The sequence below is a fragment of the Parasteatoda tepidariorum genome, chromosome 11 (genome assembly GCF_982258835.1).
Source record: "Parasteatoda tepidariorum strain Cologne lab strain chromosome 11, Ptep-v5.0, whole genome shotgun sequence".
NCBI classification, from domain to species: domain Eukaryota; kingdom Metazoa; phylum Arthropoda; class Arachnida; order Araneae; family Theridiidae; genus Parasteatoda; species Parasteatoda tepidariorum.
The window spans coordinates 25,373,612-25,389,879 of NC_141765.1; the positions used below are offsets into that span (position 1 = coordinate 25,373,612).

Consider the following 16,268-nt stretch of genomic DNA (forward strand, 5'->3'; position numbering starts at 1 on the left):
TGATGATAATTATAATTTTAAACGTATTGCACATTGCAATATATTGTACCGACATCTAATCATGTGCATGACTAAAAGTGATGGTAATACCAGAGCAAGAAGTGGTCACTTTAGTAAAAGATTAACTTATTTTAAAGACTATGAGTAATATTTTATCGTAATGATTGTTTTAATAACTTCTCATAGTTTGCAGCACTTGTGCAGCACCCGCACTTCCGATTGCCGTGGAGGGAGGAGCGGCGATCGGAAGTACGCAAACCGCATTCAGGAAGAATGGCCCCTGCAATAGCCCTAGGTAATAATTAATTAAAGATTAAATTTAAAATTGGGCTGGCAACAACGGTTCTTGTTTTTGTTTTCGTATGGACCAGTGTAAAATTTGAATTATATGGACTGAACTTGGCTGGTAATGTTGGCTGACTAAAATTAGTGATTAGTGGCTGGTAAGGATGAAAATACAATTGAAAGACTTGGTTTAGTAAAAATTACATATTAAAAAGTTTTGAGTTACAACCTTGCATGGCCCATGCTCATTCAATTAAGATTTAATTATCAGAGCTTTAAAAGTATGATAGGAACACTGTATTACTTCTATTATTATCTAGTCATTTTTGATATTTGTATTCTAATGACACTTGAATTTTTTTTTTTTTGAAAACAGATGAAATTATATTACTTACAACAGTTAAAACTATATATTTTTAACAATTTTGTTCTCAAAACTAAAGGGAGATTCCGATTAAGAGGTATAAATAAGGATTAAATCCTTGATAATTTTAAAAAGTAATGTCCGAAATTTTTTTACAGGGATCGTAGTTGACCTGATATTCCTTATTATGAATAGTTTGTGTTATTTTAACTTTTTTAGCTTTTTTTCCCAATATTCCTAATTTTTTTCTATTTCAGAGCTCTATTTTACTCTTCTATTGTATAGTAAAAGCTTGATATGATAAGTATAAAACATAATATGAGAAAATCGCTATTATGACAAGCTTTCAAGTCACCATCAAGACACTAATATTAAATATGCAAAAATTGTGTGTTTATAACAAGTAAAACCAGGGTTGGCAGGTTTTTGACATGTGACAGTTTAAACCATGGTTTAAACCGTCACGTCAAAAACCTCACTGTCAAAAATGTCGAAAATGTCAAAAACCTATATTCATATGTGAAATTTAATTAATACATAAAATTTATATATTTTTTAAAGGATAGTGTTTCTAAATATGTTCTAGAAAAAATAAATTTAAAATTTTGAAGAAACACTTATATTTTGAATAGTAACCAAAATCTTGTACTTTTGAAAACTCACATCTTTTGTAATATTATGTATTCATTTTCATGTGTTATTGAAAATCTGCAGTGATATTATTAAGAAATTTATTTATAACCAAATTTAGTGTATAGTATAGATTATACTAAAAATCAGACATTTTTAAAGATAAACATTAGCAGTTTTGTACATTAGACATCTTCTTTTAAAGAAAATTTTTTTTTAATATTCTTTTAAATCTTTTTAACATAAGACAATACAAATTTAAGTGCTTTCTGCTAAATACACAGAGTAGTTAGTGTCGATTTACAGTATATTCAGCCTATTCATTTACTATGCTGAAAATTTAGTTTATCCAAATACTTGTGAATTTCATTTTGCTGAATACGATATAGTTTTGTTGAATATCTAAATATTCAGCTGTTGAATACTTACTTCTTGCTTTCAAGATATACATTATTTGTATTCTTAGTACAAGTGGAGAAAAAAAAATTAAGAGATAAAAATTTTTTTAAAATGATAAGTGTAATAATTATAAATAAATATAATAAACAATATGAATTATATTTATCATTATTCATAAATATAACTACTTTTAAATTCAAATTAACATATTGGATAATAAAGACATTCGGTATAACATTAAAAAAATTTTTTTATACACTTGTATCTTGTATCAAGTTTGTAATTATACAACATAACTTGTAAGTTTCTTATAAATATTAGTTACATGTTCCTTATATGTCAAAAATGCATAGTAATAAACTTTTAATTTTCTTAAGTATCAAAAAAAAAAAATTTTTTTTTTAAATATAAATATTTAAAAAATTTTTGTGCAAAATTTTTCTGCACATGCATTTGAATATAAATTTCTGAGATTTTAAATCTGTTATTTTACCTTAATTTTAATTAAAAAATAATTTAAAACCTGCTGATTACCTATAGTATAATTAAATTTCAATATAATGCATGGCAACTGTTGGTAGTTTTGAAGTTTATATATTTTCTTGGCAAACTTCAGTTTTTGACATTTTTGACGGGTTTTTGACGGTTTAAACCAGTATTATACCCTTGTCATGTCAAAAACCACTTTTTGACGTCAAAAACCCAACCCTGAGTAAAACATTACTAGCCATACCCTATTGCGCCAATTTTTTTTAAGGAAATAAATTTTTCTTCTGTTTAAGTGAGCAATATTACACAGAATAGAAATTATTTTTTTATTCACTCCTGATATCAGTTTAGAAGAGGGAATTCATATAGGAAATTTCTTCTGCTGATTTTGAAAATCTTGCTGCATACTTCAAAAGAATGTGCTTTTTGTTGACCAAAATCTATCATGCTGCCTATTTCCCTTTTGTAACAACTCACTATTAAAATTAACATTCAGTGTTATTAAGTTAAAAGCTATTGCATTTTGTTAAAATTTTTTCATCGCATTTTATAAAAATTCATATCATAGCAACTTGCTGTTAATTTCTAACTTGTTTGAGTTTTAATGCTAGTTGAAATGTATTGTGTGGAAAAAAATAACTCAAAGGAAAAACATTTACATTTTAGCACTAAATATGTGTATTTGTTCATAATAACAAGCACTATAAAATGCCAGTTACATTTATTATAGTAAATTGTGGTTATGATAGACTTGAGCTGTAGTTTGTTATGGAACAAAATTATTATTAGTAATGTTAATAGTTAATTTTATACAATTTTAAATGCATCCTCATGTGTTTTTTGCTGTTTTTTTTCATCACCAAATTTTCTATTGTGCTTCTGTCAATCAATTAAATGTTTACTCTTAATAAGTATGTACTTTGACGAAAAATATTAAATAATAGAAGGTTAGATATGTTAAGTTTTTTTTTGTGGACATTTATTTTTAAATATACAGAAGTTAAAACTATTTTAAGTTGAACTTTTTAAAGACTTAATTCTGAGTAAGTTTAGTAGGTAAATTATTTTAGTTTGGGGACCATAATGTGAATTGTTCATTATTTTCATTACAAAAGACTGATAAAAATTTCTTTATACAATAAGGTCATTTTGAAATAAAGAAAAAAAAACTTAAATTTTCAGAGTAAAATCTTAGTTTATCAATTCTGATGCAGTAGAAAAATCTCTCTTTCAGCAGACTATAAATAATAACTTTACAGGAAGTTGCTCAGTTTTATAAATCATGACTTTTTAATTGGTTCTCCCTGATCTTTTGTATTTTATTTATTTATTATCTTTTTTTTTTTAAAAAAAGCTAACTACGCTAAAATTGCCCTGAGTTTGGCCCTGACTTTTGTGTATTTTTCATCCTGAGCTTCTTTTTTGACCACTATGAGGCATGTTTTTGATATAGATATTTTATTTATAATGTTTATCATATACTGTTAGACAAATATACCCAATTTTTAGCCAAAATAAAACATCTGTGTCAGTGTGTTGTCAGTCAGTTGTGTGGTGAAACATTTGTGTTTCAACAGACAAATAAAATATGCACTGTCAGTGGTCTGGTCTTATGACTTGAGTTTAATAAAAACTTAGGATTTAATTTTTTATTAATTTCTATGATAATCTATTTTGGCTCGTCCTTTGATTATCAACCATGATTTTGAAGATCTTCATACTTAAAAAAAAAAAAAAAAAAATAAAATAAATTTTTTTTTGCTCTTATATTTCCTTTGAATGATTGATTATCATGGAAAAATTTGATCTTTGGGTTTTAACTATAATTTGCATTTGCACAATAAAGGATTTTTTTAAAAATTTTTTTACAGACAAATTTTTGTTAAATGTATTCTGAACATTCTGTTATTCTTAAATGTTTTTGGAGTGCTGTCAATTGGATGTCCAAGTTAGGAACCTAAAATATCTACCTTGAGAGTTTTGACATGACAGTTTTTTTTTTTTTAAATCCACTTTTGTTTCTCAATTTTCCTTATTCTTGATTTATTATGAAAAGTTGTTTCATCATTTTTGACAATGCATTAATTATTAAGAACAGAATGTTTTTTTATTTTTTATCATCTGCTATGTTTATTTATTTGATATTTATTAAAAGAATAACATATTTTAATGGAATGAATTCTGATTCCTCAGAGATGTGGCATCATTTACAAGTTTTTCCTGATGTGGAATCACATCTGCTTTTGTTAAAAATAAAAAAATGCCTGCTTTTATAAATAAAAGCAGAAGATAGTTTATGCTTAAACATACAATTATTTATTACTGAAAGCAAAGTCCCGCAGTGGACTGATCGATAAGACTCGGTTCTCAGCAGATCACCAAAGTCAAGCATCACTGGCTGCGGTCAGTGTGCGGGTGGGTGACCACTTGGAACAGTCTGCGTAGGGGCCGAGGGTGTGCGGTATTGGTCCTCATTAAACTGTTCTACCGTAAAGTGCTCGACTTTGCGTGCAGGTCGTCGGGCTACCGAAGCGGGGGTGCCATCCCCTCTGCAGAAGATAAAAATTTTGATGGCGTGTCTTCGGATAATCCTCAGCGATGCTTCCCAGACCGTCGTCAATAGCCCATTGTGCAGCTCTAGTGTGACGTAAATAAACTACAACAACTACTAAAAACAAATTTGATTAAATAGATTGCAGCTTTCTTTTTTTCCCCAAGTGATACATTTCTGATTCCACTATGTTTTGAATTTTTTTTTCGTTAGCAATAAATTTTATATTCAATAAAATAGTTCTTCTTATTCATGAGTTTTAAGATAATGATTTTTTTTTCATTCAATTGATCTCATTATATTCTGCCTTGTCCAATGTTTTAATATTTATGTTAGTACTTCATATAATTATCGTTTCTGTTTGTTAATTTTTAAGTGTTCTTATTTAATTTGATCCCTTGTATTTTATCATTTTCTTTTTTTTCTTTATAACTAGATATGAAATATATTACATTTTTAATCATTAATTTTGTTTTATATTAATTTGGTGATTTTAATAAATCTTTAGTTTATTATAATTTGGTTTAATTTATTTTATTTGCTGTGATACTATTAATTGTTATTGGTTGTTTGGCTTTACTTTAATTAAATGAATGACGTCAATAAACTTATATATTTCCATTTTTTTTTTGTTGGTTTGGTATTTATCATTAAAATAAGTTTTTTTAAAATATTTTTTTATTAATTTGTGGTTTTACCGTCATAATTTATATTTTCTATCTTTTCAGGCGTATCCAGGTTCTGTATACAGCATCATGATGGCCGCATCTGTGTTTGACAACATCGTGGAGAACGCCCATTGGCAGCTTGCATTCAACATTGTCATACTGTCCTATCATCTGGAGTAATGGTATGGGGGCCATTGGATCTCCTCTTGTTCACATTGCCGACATTTTGAACAGCAGCCATTACATTTCTGATGCGTTAAGGCCAGTTCCTCTGCCTTATCTTCAAGCCCACCATAACGCTACGGCAGGACAATGCACAGCCGCATGTTGCCTGCAATGTCCTGACCTTCCTTGATACAGAACATGTTTGCTTGTTGCCCTGGCCAGTACGCTCTACTGACCAACTGAAAACATCTGGTCAATGGTTGTCGAACACCTGGTACCCCACCACTCATCAGTTGCTACAGTCGAGGAATTGAGGCATAATGTTGAAGCTGCATGGAATGCTGTACCCGTCCATGCTATCCAATCTCTGTTCGACTTGATGCCCAGGAGTATAATAAAAGCTGTTACTGCTGCCAGGGGAGGCTGTTCTAAGTACTGATTCCTCAGGATCTATACATCCAAATATCCTGAAAATTTAATTACTTGTTCTTCCAACTATAATGTATGTGCCCAATAAATATCATTCTGTTATTTGCTTTCCTTTCTGGTGTAGAAATTTGTGTATTTATCCATCTTATTTATGATTAAATTTTTTAAATAGAAAATCTTAACGTATTGCATTTTTATAGTTTTATTTTTTTGTTTCTATTCTTAGAAACATTCATCTGTTGATTAAATATGATTTAATTTTGATTAAATACAAATTATTTTTATAATATTTTTTTTGAAATTTAGTTTTTTTTATTATATTTTAGGATAACTTTGTTGTTAAAAAGGTCTTCTTTTATTTTATTGATTAATAAGTTCTACTTTTATTTTTCGTCTTTTTGCAACTTTGTTTCATATTTTAGGAAAATTTATTTATTTTATAGCTAAGGATTGATATTGGGTCTCTATTTATCTATTTTTTGCTTGTCAGTTGATAAGAAGTACTATTTTTTAGTTATTTATTCTATTTGACTTAATTTAATAAATATAGATTAATTTGAATTCAATTTGTTGGATTGTGTATAAATTTATTAGTTTCTTTTTAGGATGGTTTGATAATTGGTGTTAAAAAATTTTTTAAAATTATTTTCTTTTTAAATTTTTATTATTTAATTAAGATTTGCAATCTTAATTGTGCTTATCTTATCTTGCCCATTATTGATTTTTATGGATGCCAATATTTTGTGTTTTGATTGCTTATTGTGTTTTTGTTTGCAGAAAGGTTATCACATTGATTAAAATTTAATTTTAATTATGTATAGATTATTTATGTATTTTTGTTTTCTTTTCATCAATTTTGTACTGATAATTTTTTTTTTATATTGCCTAGTAAATTCCTTTAGTCTTATTTTACCTTTCAGTCATGTTTATAGTTCTGGAAATTTATTATTTCTTGTTGACAATATTTAAATCTTCTGATTTTTTTAAAAATAAAAATTCCTTATTAATATATTGCAATTGTATTTATAATTTGAATATACATTTTTATTAAATAAAAATTTTGTTGAATTTTTTTAAAAAAATTTTCTGGAATTTTATATAAATCTGCCTGGAAAACATGGAAAAGTCAGGGAAACATTTCTTCTTTTTGAGCATGAATCATGATTATATATATATATAATCATGGGGGGGGGATAATAATGAAGGAAATAACAAACAACTGATTTAAAGAAAAAAAAAAAAGGTTGAAATTTATTAAAAAAACCGGAAAATAAAAGATATATTTTCATCAGCCCACACGATTATATCCGCAAAAAAGAGTGCTATCTGATATTGTATCAATATGATATCATTTTGAACTTATCTAATGAGTTCTATTTACTTGCAGCTTATGCGCAATAAATGAAACTTATTGTTTTTCTTAACTTTCTTCGTGTTTTCTTGTATTTATTTATTTTGTATATATATATATATATATATATATATATATCATAATATTAAACATATATCATCAACTTAAACGAGAACCAAGGAAAAGCCCTTAATAAATGTCTCGAAGTAATCCCACTTTACATTGTTTTTTTTTCCAGCTGATTTCCTAATTTAATTAATAGTTAGCTGTAACTTATTGCAGGGTTGGAGCAGTTGTGCAAATTGAACCAAACTGCTCCAAAAAGAAATTTCAGCTCCTTATTACTGTTTTTTGTTTTTGTACCAAAATTGCGCCACGCTGCTCCAAAACTCTAATAATATTCTTGAGTGAAAAGTGCATTTTTGTCCAATTTGTGTGCAAAAATCAATTGTTACATCATATTGAAAGTATTTTGATTGGAAATCAATGTAGAATGAGTTTAAAAAGGGATAGCAAAATTATGTGGATTTAGAACCATCACAAAATGAGTATGTCAAAAAGTGTTTACTCAAATTCAAAATTCGGGAGTCTTAATTATATCATATTAAAAATTTTGCAATTTGAAAAACTATATGGAGATAGCTGAAAACTATCAGAAAATCAAGTGAATTTAGTAGGAGATTGACTGTTTCTTTTATTATTTTTTTAGTATAGTGGGGCACATAATCAGGACTAAAGAGTATGCATGGCAGTAATTTTTCCTTCAAAGGGTAAACAGGTGTGATGTGTCCCTCAAATCTTGCCTAGAATGAATCCTACATTGATGATGCAACATATCATAAATGATTGTATATATCAGTGATGCTAAATAAAGTTTATTACAGTAAGGGAATTTTTAGTTTTTGATATTATTGGCATATTTCTATTATATAATTATTTTAAATGCATATTTAAATATAACCTAAGCCTCTTTTTAAAAATTTTTCTGCAGGAAACCCTTGTAGATATTTTTTCCGTTATTCTTTGCATGGTTAATTGCTTATTTAATTTGGTTATTCCTTGCATTTCTGTTATATCCTTTTTATATAATAATGCATTTTCCACTAATGTTAAATCTATTATAATAAAAGGAAAAGTTAGTGTGCCTATGTGTGTTTCTCTTGTAGCTCTGAAACTCTTAGTTCTTCCATCCTGAAATTTGGACAGTGGCTGCAAGAAACAATTTTAGCCTTTGATCCTAAAATTCATTCAAAATTTTCAATTAGATCTTTAAGAAGAACCATTTGAAAAATGAAATTTTCTCATTGGTTTAGCATTAGCCATTGTTTTAAATTAAGCTACAGATGCAAACTAAGGTAAACAACGTTTAAGAGCACAAAAAATATTTATAAATGCAGACAGCTTTAGAAGAAAAAAATAACTTTCTTCTTCTAAAGTCATTCAAAATTGTTCTTCAATTTTTGATTTAGATTTTTATGAGTCCTATAATATTTTCAAAAATTCCAAACTGTTGGTCAATGACCTATCCAGCATTCCTTATCTTTCTCCTGTTTGGAAATCTATGATTAAACCTAACTAACCCCCCTTTTTTGTTCCTCACTTCCCATTCGTCGTCATCCATTCACCCTTCCCTCCTATTGGCCGTTGCTCTAACCCCCCCCCTTGTGACGTCACCTTTCTCTATATATTTACCCTGTTTTCTCTCATTTCTTTTTGTTGCACTGATGAAGGTTGCCCTTTGAGCATCCAAAACAGCTGTCTGCATTTATAAATAATTTTTGTGCTCTTATAGGTTGTTTACCTTAGTTTGTATTTTAGCACAAAGGTCGCCCACTTGTGTATTTAAGCTACAGATGATTAAACTTTTTCAAATATTTTAAAGATGACATCATAGCTTGCTTATTACTCTGATAAAAAAAAAGTTTATTGCACATACTTTAATATTTATATGTTTTTTCACTATGTCAGATAAACTTAATGAGCCATGCTGACATGTTAGCTATGGCAGACTATATCAACAAATTAGCATTCCTGAAGCTATCTGAAACCACACCTTTTTTTTTTTTTAGTACTTCCTTTAAGTTATTGCTATACTTAGTAGCTGATATTCTTTGCATAGTTAATTGCTTAGTTGATTAGGTTATTCTTTGCATTTCTGTAATATCCTTTTTATTTAATAATGCATTTTCTACTAATTTTAAATCTATTACGTATTATAAATTGAAATGGTTGTGTGTCTGTGTCCCTCTTATAACTCTGGGATTGCTAGCTCTATCATCCTGAAATTTGGACAGTGACTGCAAGGAACAATTTTAGCCTTTCATCTTAAAATTCATTTAAAATTTTCAATTAGATCTCTTGGAAGAGCCATTTGGAAAATGAAATTTTCTCATTGGTTTTGCATTAGCCATTGTTTTAAATTAAACTACAGACGATTAAACTTTTTCAAATATTTAAAAGATGACATCAGTGATGTTTGTTTATTGCTCTATTTCATCAGAAAAGAGTTTATTGCACATACTTTAATATTTAATTGTTTTTTCCTTATAAATTCAATGAGCAACGTTAATGTGGTAGCAATGGCAGACTATATCAACAAATTAGCATTTCAGAAGCTATCTGAAACCACATTTATATTTTGTTTTTAGTTCTTCATTTAAGAGGAGTTTCTATTAAAATAAATAATTAAAAAAAAATGATAAATGAAATGTAAAATAATAGTTATGTATTGAAATACAAAATTAATGGAAAAGTGATACTAATTTGTTTAAGAGAATTGTAAAAAATCACTGTACTATAACTGACGCTAATGATGATGGTTAATTAATTTTTGTAAATATGTGTAAATTTAAATAAAGAAAAATAAGCTTTGCACTAAAAAGCAAAATTAACGATATTTATTCCCTTAGGAGGAGCATAAAAAATCGCCATACTTCTATAGACGCCAATGACATTTTATTAATTTTAATAATATTGACTACTGGTATTATGGTAATTGGTGCAGTTTTAATAAGGACTCTGTTACAGAATTTCACATAGTTTCAAAAAATATTTTTTCCTTTGGTAGTCAAAATCGTGTCTTAATATTTTAATGATTTAAAATTACAAGAACTTTTTTAAGAATAATTCTTTTAAATATAAACAGTATATTAAATTTTGCAAGCAAAATTGCACTATTGCTCTAATGCTAGCTAAATATCAAAATATATGCTCCGAATATTAAAATTACTTACTCCAATCTGCTTTACCAAATTGATTTGCTCCAAAACAATTTTTTTTCTTCTCCAAAATGGTTAGGCTGCTGTTCCTTCCCTGCAATTAGCTTATTTCAGGTCAGCCTTTTGAACCATTATGGCACTTAAAAGTCCAAGCATTAGAGACAAAAATTATTAGGGGAGTTTTCTTTCTTTTTTTTTTATTTGCTAGCTTTTCAGAAATGATGCATTTGAAGTTGGAGAGACTCTCTGCTATATACACTACTTGACGATTGTTAAGGAACAGTTACATTTTTCCGAATAATTAATTATAGACGCTGATTGATGAAATGAAACATATTTAGTAGAGATAATGTGCATTTACTATTATGCAAAATAATGAAATAAAAAAGATGCTTTTTGTCCGTTTTTCCAACAGCCGTGAAAAATTTGTCTTCTTGCCAGAATGAAACAAAAATGAGTATCTCAGTAAGATATATGATTACCTCGGATATTAATGTCATAATCATCGAAATATATCTGGGCTCCTGGGGCCGTTAGCGGCCTTTTTCCCATTCGTCTTGTATTGTGGTCTTTAAGGTGGTTCTTTCTGGTAATTGGAATAAAAGGAAATTAAATATTTTGTATTTTAGTTAAAATTACGTCACTACAAAAATGAACTGCCATCGGTCTGAGGTTTATGTCTTCTCTTAAGTTTTCAAAAGTAAAAATTTCGTTGAATCCTGCGGTGTCACAATTTATGGTCTTTTCGAAAAATCTGAAATTTAACTTTGCAATATGATGATCTAGAAAATCTATGTTGAGGTCGCGATGTATGTTTTTATTGCGGATAAACCATCTTGCTTTTGCTACTTTCCTGAGGATTTTATTCTGGCATACTTTGAGTTTTTTAATGAGTGATGTGGAGATGTTGTACCAAGCCGGACATTAATGTACATGTTACATCTGTTACTTATGCTGTCCACTAAACTATTGAAGAGTCCTTATGGGATAATGTCCCACTCCTCTCTCAAGTCGGTTTTCAGCTCTTGAGCGCTTTTGAAACGGTGTGTTCTTTCTGAAACACGTCTGCCAAGGGCAACCTAGCATACTCTATAGGATTTAGATCCGAGGAAAACATAGGCCATTGCATATGGACAATATGTTTACCATCTAGTGTATCTGATGTTTCACCAAACCTGTGTGGGCGCGCTTTGTCGTCCATGAACAGAAAATCTGGACCTACCACACCCCAAAAAGACGAACATGATTCAAAATAATCTCTCTGTAATACCGCTGCGATGTAATATTGCCTCGTTCAAAGATGTGAAGCAGTATTCAGCCATTGCGCTTGATGTCTGGGCCATACCGATCACGTTTATGAACCTATTGTGCACAAGGTGTTCCGCACTAGCAGGTAGCCAGAATTACTTGCCATACTGAATCGGGATTTTTACTGGTTACCCCTACCATTACGTTCCTTTCACCAACGTAATATTCTTAGACAATGGCATGGTTAGAGCAGGATGCATTGACAGGTTTCCGTGCATGCAAACCAACTTCATTTCATCGCAGTGAGATGGTTCTGTGATTAATATGTGTGTACCGGTAGTGGTTACGAAGTCTGTAGCTATCTGCCTAGGAATGACATTTCTGTTCCTTTTCGCTTCTAGTCGTCTAACTGCTCGTCCATGATCGTAAGAACTCAAATGATATTTTGCACATTATTATTGCAACACCACACTGAATTTCACAGAAATAAGTTCAACAACCTATGCTGCTATTTTGGTCAAATACCTAACATTATGAAATTTTTAATGAATGAGGAGATTGTAAGCACTGCCTTTTATACAGATAACGGCTTCTGTTCTACCACGCCTTCTTACTGTTATTGGTTGGCTGTCAAGAATGCTACTTTACATAAATCAGTTGTTCCTTAGCAATTGTGAAGCAATACAGTTTCAATTGTTTCTTTCTCTTTTCAAAATATGATTCAAAATTTTTTGTGTGGATTTTCTTGACGTAATGATCTGATTGTTGTTGTTGTAGTTAATTTACGTCGCACTAGAGCTGCACAATGGGCTATTGGCGACGGTCTGGGAAACATCCCTAAGGATGATCCGAAGACAAGCCATCACAATTTTGATCCTCTGCAGAGGTGATGACACCCCCGCTTCGATAGCCCAACGACCTGCACGCGAAGTCGAGTACTTTACGGTAGAACAGTTTAACGAGGACCCATACCGCACTCCCTCGGTCCCTACGCAGACTGATCCAAGTGATCTCCCACCCGCACACAGACCGCAGCTAGTGATATTTGACTTCGGTGATCTTCAGGGAACCGCGTCTTAACGATCAGTCCACTGCGGGACCGTAATGTTCTGAATATGTGCTGCTGTAGCTTAGTTGGTAAAAACGTCTGTATAGTGAATTGTCTGAATCTCCTCAGTGTCTGTAAAAAAAGTATTGAATTTAAATCTTTCTACGGGAGATTCACAAAAAATACGAGTTATTGCTTTTAAGTTTCATAAGCTTTAGAAAATGGTGGTCGTCAGAAATTTGGTGCTGTGGTTTTGTTGGTTAAAGTGCCTGTCTACTCTTATGAAAAAAATCGAGGTATAAACGAGGTATATTTTAAAGGTATAAAGGAGGTTGTTATTTAAATACGTCGTTAAGGTTGAAAAGGGTGCAAATGAATACCTCAAAATCAACCTCAAATATACCTTAAATATACCTCCAGAGGTATACATGTTTCAACCTGAGGTGTTTAATTTTAAATCTGTGGGGAGGTAGATATTTACTACTTTAACATGTTTCATTTTCAACCTTAGGCTATTACTTATCAGCCTGAAGCATATTTTTTTACTCTTATGGAAGTATTTATTCAACAACCTAAGGTGTGTTATTTTACACTTCAGGTTATTATAAATCAACCTCAAGCAGTGACCCGGAAGTATAGGCGGTATGGTGTTTGCAGCGTTCCCTAGTGCAGAAAACACCATCCATTGTTTGAAGACAACGTTTTGAAATATTGAAATCAGAAGGAACTGAATAAGAAACTGGATGAAAATATTTTAAAATTATTTTTCAAATCCATCTCCACTGCAAAATATTTGCATAGTGTCTACTGCAATGAAGCTGTAAATGGAAACAAAGCCTGTAGAGAAACTTTTACTCCAGAGTTTGACTTATGATCCTTTTCTTTTCCATGAAGAAATTTTATCAGATGAGTTTTTGGCAAAAAAAACCTTCCTCTTTTTATCAGATTACTTAAAACTTAAAATTTCTAATCATGTTGATCCTATTGGTATGCAAATTTTCGATTGCATTGACAAGCGTCTTATAGAATGCTGTAATCTTAACAAATTTTTTTATTAGGATGTTTAAATTCATTGGACAATGGATAAGATAATTGATAAAAAAGAGTTCATTTAAACATTCCACATCAAATTAATAGAAACACAAGGAAATTATTTCAAGCATTTAAATTTTTTAACCTGAAAATATTCAATAGAAGATTATATATTATGGAACACATACTCTCATAGTTGGAAAGAAGACACAGATAACACCATTACCAGATTGCAATAATCATGGATACTCATTTGTGAAGTCACGTGTAGATTTTGAAACGTAGATGCGTTGGTCTAAAAATTGATCCATCCATGACTTCAACCAGACATTAACATGAGGCCACAATGATACACTGAATGTTGCTGTGATGTCAAGGTGTGACAAAGAGATAGGCTCTCATATCATTTTCAGCAATTATCACAAGCGATTCTTTTCAACATCTCGTTTAATAGGCTACTTTGCACTACTGTGCCATTGAGCACAATTGATCATAATTTGGTACCTTTGATGCAAATTCCTGTCAATATTTTTGGATTATCTAAACCAGATGTGGTTGACTTGACTTGTCAGTTGCCAATAACGCAGTTTATGGACCCATTCACCCGCATACAAAGACATTTTGACGTCATGGACTTCATTTAAGAACAACTTCCGTATGAGAATATTCAGGGCTCGTGGGCATGGATGGCATTTGGTCTGAATTGGTTAAAGATTATCAAGAGCTGGTATCGAATGACTCCTCACTCTACTTCTGAACTTGTAATGAAAAGGGCTCATGAAATTAGAAATTTCATCTCTTCACTGGCGAGGGGTTTTTGCAGGTACCTGAAACTTGAGCTATTTACTTAATTGATATATTGGAACCGGTTGCGACTAGGTGCAGTCACAATTTCTTTAATGAATGCCTAAGAAAATGGTTGACTGATTGACTACAAAAATTGCCCTATGTATGAACGCAACACATAAACGAATTGTCGTTTATTATCTTCATATTTTTTTAAGCCAATGAAGTTTTTATTTTTTCGCGTCAGTTTCTTGGGACTATTCTTTCAGTAACACAGTATATTAAAGTATAATTCTTCACGTGATATTAAGATAAATGTTACGTAAGATAATGACATAGGCTTTCAGATTGAAATAATAATAATCAGTCACAACTTTCTAAAAAATCAATGCAGTAAATTTTTTTTACAGCTAGTCTTAAAAACATGTTTTAAGCCGTCAAAAAATTCTGTTTACAATTAAAATTCTTGAAGTTGAACGAGACAATGGAAGATCGCCTAGCCCCAGGAATCAAAGTTAAATAGTTACAAGAATAATTATTTTAAACAAGTTTACGTCTCAGTCCCACGAGAAATCCTTTTAAACTGTATTTTTCATTTATCTATTCCGAAATTTATTCTAGATATATTTTAGGATATACATTAGGCGTACTTCGATATACTTTATTTTTTACACAATTTTTTTCCTTTTATTTAAGCTATATAATTTAATGCATAGATAGTATAATTGTAAGCGGTGCTTCTAACGCATTTCCTTATTCTCAATGCCTTTATGAAAGAAACAATGGGATAAGTTTAAATAAATAATAGTTAAATTGTTTCTCGTTTTTGCCTTTGAACAATGAAATGTTTTGTTCAGACAGATTTCAATTATGGGATTAATGAAATTGATACAGCTCCTTGGAGTCGTCGCATTCTTTTCTGTAAAAAAGTATTGTACACAAGGGTTCGTTTCAATTGGAAATGAATGAAACAGTCTTTAAGACTCCAAAAATTTATTATCAGAATTTTCTAGAGGATACAGTAATTTCCAGCACTAATATCAGTGCAGCACTCAAAACACAGGCTTCACAATTTCAGACGGGTCAATGAACTCACCAGATACTCGCAGATCAGAATAATATTGCAGTCTTAAACAGACTAATGCTCTACTAATACTCTCTGAGGGGACTCTTATTTATATAGGCTTGGTGACGAAACCCCGGAACTTTCTACACGATTCTAGACAATTCTCGTCTATCTCCTTAAATATTAGTCTTATCGCTTCGAAACTCGAATTTTCCAGAACTATCGTTTTGTCGCCAAATTGAGTTTTCAATAAGAAATGCATTAAGTGCTATTTTCTCTCCAAATTAAGAGGGTTTTTCTTTCAAATTTTCTAATTAAGTTTTATAAAGGGACCGTTTGAGATATTTAGCCTAATAACAAAAGAATATTTGCAAAATTGAACCCATATTTACAAATCCGTAACATTGCCCTCCTCTCAAGGACTGCTCGTCCTGGGCAGTATAATCCCCGAAAAGGAGACAAAAATAATACAGTACTAAACTACATTATAAAATGTAACATTATATAAAACAAACTTTACTAAATAATACACATAGCAT

The 16,268-nt window shown here is 30.3% G+C and overlaps 1 long non-coding RNA gene across 1 annotated transcript; it reads left to right on the forward strand.

The window, feature by feature from the left end:
* Nucleotides 1–286: 286 nt before the first annotated feature.
* On the forward strand, nt 287–8,477 carry LOC122271828 (uncharacterized). The gene is made up of 2 exons (XR_015430285.1): nt 287–443; nt 5,447–8,477. It is a non-coding gene; the product is annotated as an uncharacterized LOC122271828 (long non-coding RNA).
* Nucleotides 8,478–16,268: the final 7,791 nt, after the last annotated feature.